Consider the following 12,823-nt stretch of genomic DNA (forward strand, 5'->3'; position numbering starts at 1 on the left):
CATTTCAGTAATATTGTCAGTAGTAGGCCAGCTAGGTGGATATTCAGGGATTGAAAATTTATTTCTCAAGGGATTATATTCTAAAAAAACCAAGAATAGCTTTTTTCCTATCTTCCAGGCTTTAAAATTTTATGATTTTTCTTCATGAGGATTTAGGAGTACTGTATATTATTCATTCAGCAATACTTACTAAACATCTTTGATAAGCCCAATACAGTATTAAGTGTTGGAGATACATCATCTGCAGAGAAAGAAACAACTGCCTTTGAGGAGATTTACAGCCTAGTAAAAGAGACTGGTGATTCACCATCCAGTGCATTGTGATCAGTACTGTGAGGGAGAAGAATAACCCCAAACCAGTCCAAGCATTCTAGAAACATTTAGGCAAGTCAGTGTTAAGTGCATGGGACCAATAATGGAGGACCTTGAACACTTTTTTCCTCCTTTTTTTTTTTTTCCCTTCTCTTTTTTCAGTGCTGGGCATTGGACCCAGAGCCTTGCATATGCTAGGCTAGTACTCTACTACTGAGCCAGATCCCTAATCTCTTTAATATGCGACCTTGAGAACTTCATTCAGTAGTCTGTGGACCACTATTGAAGGTTTGTATTTTGGAATAAGATGTTTCTGTATTCCCATTGATTATAATGCCATATTAGTGAAGTGAACTGGAGAAAATGCCCCAGCTTCTCACTGTAAGCATTTCCTTGCTTTCATCAAAGTCCAGTGTCAGGCGGGCTTCAAGTTCCCAGGACCACATTCATGCTTTACTATAACAATTCTTTCATTAGAATTTTATGAGCTTTTTATATAATCATTTTAGTAAGATACTTAATGCTTCTTCAGAACATTTACAGTCATTGATTTGGCCAGATTGGTTTAAGATGGTGCCCAGAACTTTATTTCCATTACCATTATAATTTCCCCTACTTGGAGTCAGTTGAAAAGAGAATGCCCCTCTACCCAAGCTTGGTCACTCAGATGTTTCCCAGGATTCTGGAACTCTGAGATCTATGCTGTTCCCTTTGAACTCATGTGCCATGCTGGAGTCTGCAGTCTTCGTGTGGCTTGGAGAAACCACACCATAAAGATTAATAGAGAATGAAATATACAAAGGAATCTGGTTTCTTAGTGGTTTCCAGGGAGATTGGGCTGTCCCTCCCTGACTTTGAATTTTTACTGCATTGGGCTGCTACAGCAAAGTACACACTGAGTGGCTTATATACAGAAATTTGTTTCTCATGGTTCTATATGCTGGGAAGTCCAAGATCAGGGTGCCTGGAGATTCATTGCCTGGTGAGGACATGCTTCACAAATGGACAGATCTCCTCTCTGTGACTGCCCATCCCCCATGGTGGGTCTATTGAATTAGACAAGAACCAAATCACATTTCTCCTTGAAGTCAACATTGAGCCTAACCATTGAATTTGATTTGGTTCTTGTTGGACTTGACAAGAATCATGGTTTGCGACCAGAATCATGGGAAAAATTAAGTTCATGAACTGAAGTACCACTGTATATCAATAAAAGATATAATTAATATGGGATATATATCATATATGGGATTATATATCAGTATGAGATATATCTTTATGGGATATAATGTATATTATATCTTATAATGAGATAAAGTATGTCTCTTAATAAAAGAGGTCTGTCCATATTTATATATAGATTTTACAAAATAATGGGATTTATGCATTTTTATACCTGCAGATAACATACTTCAGTCATGTGCATTCCTTCTATTGCATTCCCCCCTAACTCCTTGGGACCTCTTATAAAGGCACTAATTCCACCCTTATAACTTCCCAAAGACCTCAACACTTAAAATGCCATCATGTTAGCATTTCAACATGAATTTTGGAGAGGCACAAACATTCAGATAAGGTACCCTATTGTGTGTGTGAGTGAATTTACCAAAGATGGGTCTAGCCTTGCTGCTTTGCAGCATTTTTAATTCGTGCTGGTAGAATAAAGAACATGGAAGTCAGAAAATAATATAAATCTTGGGAAATTGGTAGGATTCTTCCAACTGCTCACCTGTGACACAGGAATGAGACACTAGCTAGAAAGGTGTTTAATAGTAATGGGTATGAAAATGCTTTATAGAGGTCTCTACAATTGTTGCCAATGCTTTTTGAACCCTATCATTATTATTAGCAAATAAACAATGATCTTATGTTTTAATGCATAATGTTTTCATTTGTTTTTCCTAGATCATTTTTATATTACCATTCTTAGTGGAATGCAAAAAAAAAAAATAAGTATACAATGTTCTGACCAAAGTATATCTCAACCAAAGTATAGAACTTAAAGAGACTGTTTAATGCAAAAAAAACTTAAACAGAGACTGTTTAATGCAAAAAAAAAGTATACAATGTTCTGACCAAATTATATCTCAACCAAAGTATAGAACTTAAACAGAGACTGTTTAATAATGCAAATGGATTATTGAAAAGTCTAGATTTCATTTTTGGATGTGGTGGTGAGTTAATGCTGGCTGGACCTGTAAAATTCTGACTATACTTTTAGTATTTTACTAGACAGTCCCATTTCCAACAAAGACTGTACATCATAATAAATCCTAGTTTGTCTTGGACACCAGTCCTTGCACATTTAACTCTTTGAGACTGTTTCCTAGATAAGAACATGTATATCTATGTAGAAAAAGGAATACTCTTAATCCCCATAGAACTATCAAGTAGTTGATGGTCTTGTCCAGTTATTGCCAGCTTGCTTCTCTCTTGGTCTCTGTGGTTAATACAGTATTTGTTTGGGAAAGAAGCATTATTTAGTTTCAGCTCTTTGACCGTTCATCATTTTAGGCTTGCATCTTATGTTTAAAAAATAACAATTGAAAGCTTCTTGAAATATTTACGAATTTTAAAGCAGTAAATTAAAATATTTTCAGATAATATTTATCTGTTTATGAGGTGTAGAACCCATCCTTTTAAATTCTTCTGGGCCTCTATGGTTGATAAATTCTAAGCAGCAGAAAGGATGGGAATAGGCTCTTAAAGAGCTCAAAATTCAGTTCTAGGTGGCATAAAACAAAATAATTCCTAGGTCTCCATTTACATTTATAAATATATTTGATGGGATTCCTATATTTGCATTTTGTTTTGTGGTACTGGGGATTGGACCTGTGGTGCTCGCCACTGAGTTACATCCCCTTTTTTATTTTGAGACGGTCTTACTAAGTTGCCCAGACTGTCCTCAAACTGGTGATCTTTCTGCTTCAGCCTCTTGAGTAGCTGAAATTATAGGCATGCACTGCTGTACCTGGCTCCTATATTTTTTTAAACTTGTATTTACATTTTCATTGTAAAAATAATCAAATATAAAACTTTTAAAGGTAAAATGTGAATGTTTCCCTCTATCATTTCCTAAGGAAGACTTGTCAACATTTGTTTGGTTTGTTTTTTTGAGGCAGGGCCTTGCTATGTAGTCCAGGCTGGCTTTGAACTCACTGTGTAGCCGAGCTGGCCTTGAACTCAGTAGTGATCTATCTGTCTCAGCCTCCCAAGTACTGGAATTATAGGCCTGTGCCACCACACCCAGCCTGTTGTCAACAGTTTAATGTGTAATACAATTTTTAGATGACCTGGCTCTTATCCTAAGAACTAAGATGAAAATGACTTCTGGTCTGATGATACCATTTTACCATCAAAACTGGAAATGTGTGTAAGAAAGCCAAGCCAGAAACTCCATTCTGTGGAGGACAGTCACCAAATCATCCAACTCAAAAATAATTTCCCGATCTTTGCAATCATGGCTTAACCCACTTCACTACATGCATCCCTGTACCCCTATAATCCATCTACATTGTAACCATAAGGATCTTTTCAAAACACGAATTTGATTTTTTTATTACTGTACTCCCTGTTTAACATACTGTCATGGCTTCCTCTGGTTCCTAAGGTAAAGCCCAAAATACTGCTGCACTGTCCAGACCCACCTCACTCTCCAGATATAGTTAGATATTTGGCAGTAATGAGGACTACCCCAGGGCCTTCACACTGAGCTATATCCCCAGCTCCCCAGTTGTATTTTATTTTGAGAAAAGGTGTCTAAGTCACTGAGTTGCCCAGGCTGAGCTCAACCTTTGGATTCTCAGCCTTCCAGAGTGCTGGGATTACAGCCTTGTGCCACACTGCCCAACAGTCCAGCCATATCTTGATCAAACTCCCCTTTGCTCTTAGCATCCTAACACATTGGCTGTGTACCATTTCTTAGTAAATGTTATTCTCGAACAATATTCCTGTGTGGGCCCCCCCCATGCCCTTTAGTTAGATTCTACCAACAGGTCCAGCCATATCTTGTTCAAACTCCCCTTTGCTCTTAGCATCCTAACACATTGGCTGTGTACCATTTCTTAGTAAATGTTATTCTCGAAAAATATTCCTGTGTGGGCCCCCCCCCGCCATGCCCTTTAGTTAGATTTTACTCAACCTTCAGGATTTAGTTCAGGTGTCTTATTTCTCAAGGGAATCCTTTCCTGAATCAATAAGAAAGGTTATCCCGTTTCTCAACCTCATTGCCTTATATTTTCTCCTTTGTGGCATAAAATTTTTGTCCTTATTGCTTATTTGGTCAAAATACTTTCTACACTAGCCTCCCGCTTGTGATTTGTTTTGCATTGCTGGGGATGAAACCCAGGCCCTCATGCATGCTAGGCACATGCTCCACCAAGTGCCCCCTGCATGTCAGTATCTTAATAGGTTTCCTGGCACATATTTGGAGCTCTTGATTATTTATAAAATTAATTATTCCTGTATATCATGCTAACCTTTCCCTCAGTCATCTTTACTTTGGCTGATAAAGCGTTTCACAAAAAGTTGTCTATTTCAAAAATCTATGTTGGCCTCAAGTCTATAGCATGATGTAAGTGTGTTCCCTTAAATATAAAGCTGATCACATCTACATTCTATGATGATTTTTTTCTGCATTTAGGGAAAAGAATTCATTCCCTTATTAAGCCTGAAAATTCTTTTCCTACAGTTATTCTCTCACCATTTGTATCCTAACTTCTATTTCATGTAAGGTGGCAGTCCTGCGTTTTTTTTCCTCCTCCATCCATCCTTTTCCCTCCACAAACAAAAGATGTGGTTAACTCTTCATCCTTCAGATCTCAGATTAAGTTTCCTCAGAGAGACTACTGTACCTCTCTTATGGCTTACATGTTACTTTTAACTGAGTCCATGCAGCTCTCCACTAGACCATTAGCAAAGCTTACCATAAGCTTACCACTGGATCTTCAGTATTTGGCACATAATAGATTATAACATTGAATAAAGGAATAAACATACTGGTCAACTGCAGCTAGGAAAAAAGTATAATGTTAACTTCACTAAAACCAAAGTCATTTTTTGGCAGACAATTTTCAGCATTCAAATGGGCAATTCTTGTTTGTTGAATGAATGAATCAGCTTTTTGTGGGTCAGCTCATTCAGCTGGTAAGAATTTTACTTGGAGGTTATTTCAGTCTAGCAGGCTTGTGCAAGCATAGCCTCATAATAAGTAAAATGTTCTTTCTGGACCTAAGATTTTTATGTGACAGAAATAGATGACATACCACAAGTGTTTCAAACAAAATTACATTTTACATGCTGTACCATGGGTAGTATTTTTGATCAGATGCTTTTCCATATTCAAAAGGATACTGACGTTCTTTTAAGACCTAATGATTATCAAAAAGCATCAGTGACAAATTTTAAAATGTACAAGGTATTTTTTTTTTTGTCACAGGACCATTTATTTAGTAAATGGGGCCTGGATGTTAGATGTCTTAAAAGTAGGGATTTCTGCCCAACAAATTATTGCCCTGCATAACTTGTCAATTATGCCCCCGCAGAAGCATGAAAGGAGACTCAGGAGATTGCAGAATGGAGCTTTCAGGATCCTAGGGAAAAAAGGTATCCATTTAGTACCTAGACTTAAACAGAGACGGGAATGATTTTCTCTTTGGGTACAAATATGGAAAGTTTTTAGAACATTTAACACCTATAATTAGGCAAGTACAAATTGAGTAGCTAAAACTCACCTACCTGGTTTTAATCAACTCCAGAGAAAATTACACTTTAACCCCTAGTTACCTGATATCCAGCCTTAATCACAAACTCTAGAAAGGTGAGTGAGCCTGTGAAATCTGAGAACCCTGTCCCTCTAGGATGATTTCTAGACATTCTCCTGCAGCTCGCTGATACTCTAGAATACTATGGAACCTTGAATATCTTCCTTCAACTTCCATAGAAAAGACTTCATAGAATCATTATTTAATATTTATTTCTTGTATTTTCTTAAGAATTGATAATGAGCCTGAAATACTCCTTCAACTTTTATAAAAGTGCTAGTGAGAACACTCTGTAATATTAGTAATTTAAATCTATCTTAAATTTAGTGTTAGGAAGACTTTCTCTTCTAATACATGGTGATAGTAGGTAATGGAACGACATCATTTATTGGTTTTCCTTTGCTTCAGTTGCTGGGGAACTCAAAGCTGAACTTTGCTTAATTAGATTAATTACTTCTAGCCTCAGTTTTGCAGAATACAATCTTTTTAGTGGGGTTTGAAGTAACCCCTCTGTTGGCTCATATTTTCTTGTGTATTTCAGCTATAATTTACATGCAATAAAAAATGTACAGTTAAGTATTCAGATCAATGAATTTTGACAGTTTCATCCATCCATGTTAATCATCAGACCTTTTTTTATCCAGCCTAAAAAATACCCTTGTCCCCCTTTCCAGGCAATACTCCATTTGCTGTGAACTGCTCTCTGGTAACTATGACCATAGATTAATTTTGGGCTGTTGAATTTCATTTGAATGGAATCATACAGTGTGTAATCTTTTTTCCACTCAGAATGTTTTTGACATCATCCATGTTGTTGCATGAATCCATAGTAGTTTCTTTTCAGTTATGGAGTATTCTTTTTTTGCACATAACCACAATTTCTTCATTTCTCCTGTGTATGGGTATTTTGGTGGTTTGCAGTTTGGAGCTATTATGGAGCTATGAACATTCATGTATAAGTCTTTGTGGATAGCTCATGTCCTAAAATCTGTCTAATATCTTTAGTGTAAGCCTCATATCTTTTGGGGAGATTGATAAAATATAAATGATAAATATATGAAAATAATAGCAGTTAAGTATTATTAGATTTATAGTCATAACCACTAAGAACAACTTATAAATTTGTTTCCCATTATTTTAGAATTAAAGAACTAACCAAGTATATTATGTATACTTTCAAGTAAACTCATGAAATTTGCTTACCGTTTCATTTAAATTTTCTGTAGGTATGTGCAGGCTGTGGACCATGCGTTGGACACATTTGGCTTGCCTGAGCCACATATTATAATACATAATACAGTTCATGTATATAAGCAAACCTTTATTTTAAATATTTTTTTTTATTGTAACACAGGCATGTCCCATCCATGAGTCTTTGGTTGGTCATGCTTGCAAGCTATAGGTTGCTATCTTTTCATATCTCCATTTTGCTTGTCCAGTGGGTATTATCAGACCTAACATTATTCAAAGCCAAACTTGGTTTTCTTCCCCACATCTAGCTTTCCATAGTTTCCTCATCTCACCTCTTTTTTTTCCCCCTATTGCTCAGTCTAAACATGTAGTCATCCTTGGTTCCAGGAGTCTTCATGAGAAAACAAGGGAGGGAAAGCTTGTCCCAGTTACTCTCTTAGATTGTTTATTCTCTCATTTTGCACTAACCTAGGACGTGTGTGTGTGTGTGTGTGTGTGTGTGTGTGTTAGGAGTGGGGATTGGACTCTGGACCCCATACATGTTAAACATGCTATACCACTGAGCTATGGTCCCAGCCTTCGCTTTTTCATAAAGCATTCATCTAATCCATTAGCAAATCTGTTGCACTCTATCTTCAAAATACGGATTATCCAGAATTCAGTCACTTCCTGCTCTCTACTGCTAAAATATTAGTCCAAGCCACCATCATTGGATTAGTGCAATCCCTGGTAACTGGTCTTGTTTCTATACTTGGCCCTTAGGGTCTTTTCTCAACAGAATAGAATCTAAACCACACCATTCAGAATAAAAACCAAAGTGCTTACAGTGGCTGACAGAACCATAAATAATCTGGCATCCCAGTATCTTTCTTTACATCATCCCGTACCACTTTCCCCCTTTCTCATGCCTCTGCAGGCATGTGGCTGCCTTACTTTCCTTTGAACATTCCAAGAGCAATCCTTGTCCCAGAGCTTTTGCACTGGCTAATTGCAGTCCCGGAATTCCATGTCTTCCTTTCCCCGCAGGCTCACTGTAGTGCTTCATTCAAGTCTCTGCTCGAATAATTAGTTAGGTCTTGCCTGGTCACCTTTTCTAAAGTAAGTCCCACTTCCACCCCCAGCACTGCCAATGTCTGTTTGTATTGTATTCTTACAATATTTGTAATGTACTGTATTTCCCCCACCCTGGCCAGACCATGAAGATTACTTCAAGTTCAAGGATGGTAAAAATGATGCCTAGGGGCCGGGGATTTAGCTCAATGGTTTTGCCACCTGCTGCGCAAACGCAAGGACCAGAGTTCGATCCCCGGTACCAAAAAAAAAAAAAAAATCATAAAAATGATGCCTAGGACTTGGCTTCAGATTCCTAAAACAAGCTAAACCAAAAGCTAAACCAATTCCTAAACCATTCCTAAACCAAAGCTCAGCAGTATAGCACATGTTTAGCATGTACGAGGTCCAGAGTTCAATCTGCACTCCTAACACACACATAGGAATACTAAAACAGTGAAAAATGAAAGAATAAACAAGCTAAGAGAGTAACTGGGACAAGCTTCCCCTCCCTTGTTTTCTTATGAAGGCTCCAGGAATTTAGTGGTTTCCAAAGCCCACATGGAGTGAGATGTCCATCAGAGAAGAGGAGCATAGAAATGTAGGCTCTGCCTCTTTCCCCACTCCTCCCCAACATACAGCCATTCAATAACCAGAAGCAGTCTATAGTTCCTTATCATCTTGCTGCACAGCGAACCAGAATAAGGCTTAAGCCCAGTGTCCCTGCCAGTACGACTGAGCTCCTTATGTATACCTAACTCTAAGGCTTCATTCTGCGCCCTTATGGACTTTCTAGCCATGAGCTATCACACTGCCTCATTTTTCTCCATAGTTCTTATCACCATTTAAAATAGTATAGACTCGCTTTTATCTTTGTTCTCTGTCTCTCCAAGTTAAATGTAAATTCCTAAGAACAGACTTTGCTATTTTTGTTTGTGCTGTAGCCCTACCTCCAAGAATGGCATCTAACACCTATTAAATGCTCAGTAAATATTTTCTGAATTTAAATTTTGTACAGTGTCTTTAACAAGAGTCTTTGTAGTCTTCCTTTTCCACATTGGCCTTACTGTGTAGACTGCAATGGCTGCTGATGTCAAACAAAACCAAACCTTCTTTTTTGTTTTTTTCTTTCATTTTAGCTTTAGAGTTTGGGAGTTGGACTAGCCACAGGAACACAAGCTACACACACCTCAGACTTCGTACTAGTTATGTTGCCATGTTGAAAGTTGGGCATTCTGTCTTCAATAGACAGAGAAGAAAATCCATTGTCTTATTTTAATGTCTAAATTCAGATTACGCCTAATAAGAGATTTCTTGAATGTCACAGTTCCGAATCACACTGGAGGAGAAAAATGGCAGAGTATTGAAATTCAGACTGATTCACAAGTAAAAGTCCCCCTGGAGATAACATTCTGAGAAAGATCCTGCTTAAGTCTACACATTTTGTTTGGGCTCTGGGTGGATTCAAATACTGCAGTGACTCAAAATAGAAATTGAGAACTTTTTCTCATTCATTCCAACAAATTTTTAAATGTCTAATATATCAGATACTCATTTCAATTATATAATTCTAATTTTTTTTAATGTCAGCATTGTCACTATGGTAAAATATTTTCTAGTAGGTGATCCAGAAAATCCGATTTCTTGATGGTCAGTAAATAACATGCACTGAGCCCCCATGTGTGGTGATTACAGTGCTAACCTCTGACCTGAAAGAGCTTGCAAGTTCTGGCTACCTATGGGATATTGGTTGAAAGGAGAATAATAACTGTGAGTTTTTTTCTTTAAGTCCCTGCTTCCAGTGGAAGAAAAGATGTTCACTGATAAAACTGTTTTAAAGATCATCTCATTTTGTAATATGGAAACAACTAGCATTTATTATGACGTCATATTTTGGCAGAATTTTTGATATTGACAATATCATGTTTGATACTATGTCTACTCATTTTGGAATCAGGTATGGAGCTTAGTCTGGGAGAGTTGTGAATCATATACATTTAATGCATCTTCCCCAGACAGTTAAAACAGTGTGATCAGAAATATGCTGCTTATGGCTCTTCCAAGCACAAGGAGATTCTACTTACCAAATTCTAGTTAGAAATAATAAACAGAGAAAACAGAGTAATTATCTTTTTAAGTAGCCAAGTAAGCCATATAGCCATGTAGCCATGTAGCCAAGTAGCTAAGTAGCCATGAAGACAGAATCTGCAAAGTCAGAACTTCATGTGCATCCTGTGAAGGGCTTTGCTAAATTAAGCAAGTTTAGTATAGATCAACTCTTAAGTACGGATAGAGTTTGGACAGGGATGGGGAGGACCAATTGATCACAAAGCCATACACATACATAGAACTATGTATACACACCTGTAATCCCAGCACTCGGGAGACTGAGGCAGAAGGATCTGCAAGTTGGAAGACAGCTTGGGCTACATAGTGGGTTCAAGGCCAGCCTGAACTCCATAGTGAGACCCTATCTCAAAAAATCAAAACAAACAAAAAGTGTATACAGACAGGGACAATTTAACTTAGAATGGAAAAGTCACAGGAAGAGTTCAAACTGACCACAAGAACCAAAACAACAGGCAACTTCACCCAAAGACACAAGATAGCAGGCATAAAATAAACTTCCTTGGTTCAGTGTTGATGACTTTGTCAATATAATTCACTTAAAAGGACAAACTTAAGTCCTGACCTGTTGACCTGTTATCTCTCGAAGAATCAATCCTTCAACCAGAAAATGGCAGGTCCTTTCTCCTGTGAGTCATGTTACCTAGAAGCCTTGAGCTTTCTGGAACAACTGCTAAAAATCCAAATCCCTGGCAATGACTTTGAAACACAATTTTATTTTACTGACCTACCCAGCTATGCCAAGAGGTACAGTGGATGTGGGCGTGTGGTGTATCATCAGAATAGAGGACAAGGCAGACAGCACAGCACAAAGAGGCCAGAAACAGTAGAGGCAGTTTTACCCATCAACCACTTCTTTTTGTAAAGATCATAATCTTTTTAGAAAAAAATTGTTTTTGTTTTTAGCCAGGGTCTCACTTTGTGTTCCTCAGGCTGTCCTTGAACTCACAATGTAACCCAGGCTGCCCTTGAACTCATGGTGAGTCTCCTGCCTCAGCCTCCCGTGTGCTGGGATTACAGGCATGTGCCACCAAGCCCCATTCCTTTTTTCTACACAATCACAATATTATAATTCCTAAACAAAACTAACAATAATTCTTGTCATTTCGTCACACCTAAATCTGCATTCAGATTTTCTCTGTTTAAAAACAACCTTTTATAGTTTTATTTGAATTGGAATTCAAAGTTCATACTTTGCATTAAATTTGTTTTAATCTGTGAGTTACTTCATTTATTCATTTATTTGAATTTATTTATTCCTTTATTTAGTGATGCTGGAGATCAAACCCAAGGCCTCATACAATACTAAACATATGATGTACAACTAAGCTATACCATCAGCCCCTTTCCGGCCATTCATTGATGGAAAAATGGGTCATGGGCCTTGTAGAATATCCTACATTATGGATTTTTCTGATTGAATTCCCATGATATCCTTTTAAATGTTCCCATATTCCCTGTGGCTTTGATAAACAGATAGTTGGAACTGTAGGAGGGATTCAGTTTGAGTTATTTATTTACTTATTGGCAATAATACTTCATTGGCTGTGCTGAAATCTTCCTATTGCATCACATCACTAGGAAATGATGTTCAGCTAATGGGCTTACATAATTATGTAGGCTTACATAATTTATTTAAAATTCTTAATTATGAATGTAATATATTCATTGTGGGAAAATTTAAAAATACAGTTAGCAACAAAGAAGAAATAAAACCATATGTATTCCCACAATCCAAAAATTACTACTGTTTACATTGTATTTCTTTTTGCATTTTTTTCTACTTTGATTGATCAGTCTTGAAACGTCCACCTTCCTCTCCCTTATTAGACTTGTGTTGACTTTTGAATATCATCCAATAAGTTGGTGGTTAACAGATATTTTGTGGTGGCTATTATTTTTCTGATTTTGGAAAGAAGGAAATGAAGAAAATATAGTCTGAGTACCTGATATGTAGCAATTGTTTTTCCAGTATTTTTTACTTATCTTCACAATGATCTTGTCAGAGAGGTATTGTATTCTTACTTTATAAAAAAAGAAGATTGAGAGGCCACTTGTAGTCTTTAAGTCCAAACAGTCTGAAAATCTTTTGATTCTAAGTCCAAAGTCCTAACATATATTTCTTTCCTGAATGTTGTGGGGCTGATGTAAACTAAGACCATTCTAACTAGTAATGAATATACTTGATGGGCATGAAAAAACTGAAAATGCTTGAGAGATTTTATTTCATATTTAGTTGGGCAAATTCATTTAGGCATATGAACAAAAAGTACAGAAAGTTCTTCATTTTCATAAATTTAATGGAAAGTTTTGTATGTTTTCCATGTACTGTTTCTTCCTGTTGATTCTTGTAGTACTGGTTGTTAATTTTAACTTCAATT

This window comes from Heterocephalus glaber, unplaced genomic scaffold, assembly GCF_053883595.1.
Source record: "Heterocephalus glaber isolate CG9 unplaced genomic scaffold, H.glaber_assembly_v1.0 deba00001666, whole genome shotgun sequence".
NCBI lineage: Eukaryota > Metazoa > Chordata > Mammalia > Rodentia > Bathyergidae > Heterocephalus > Heterocephalus glaber.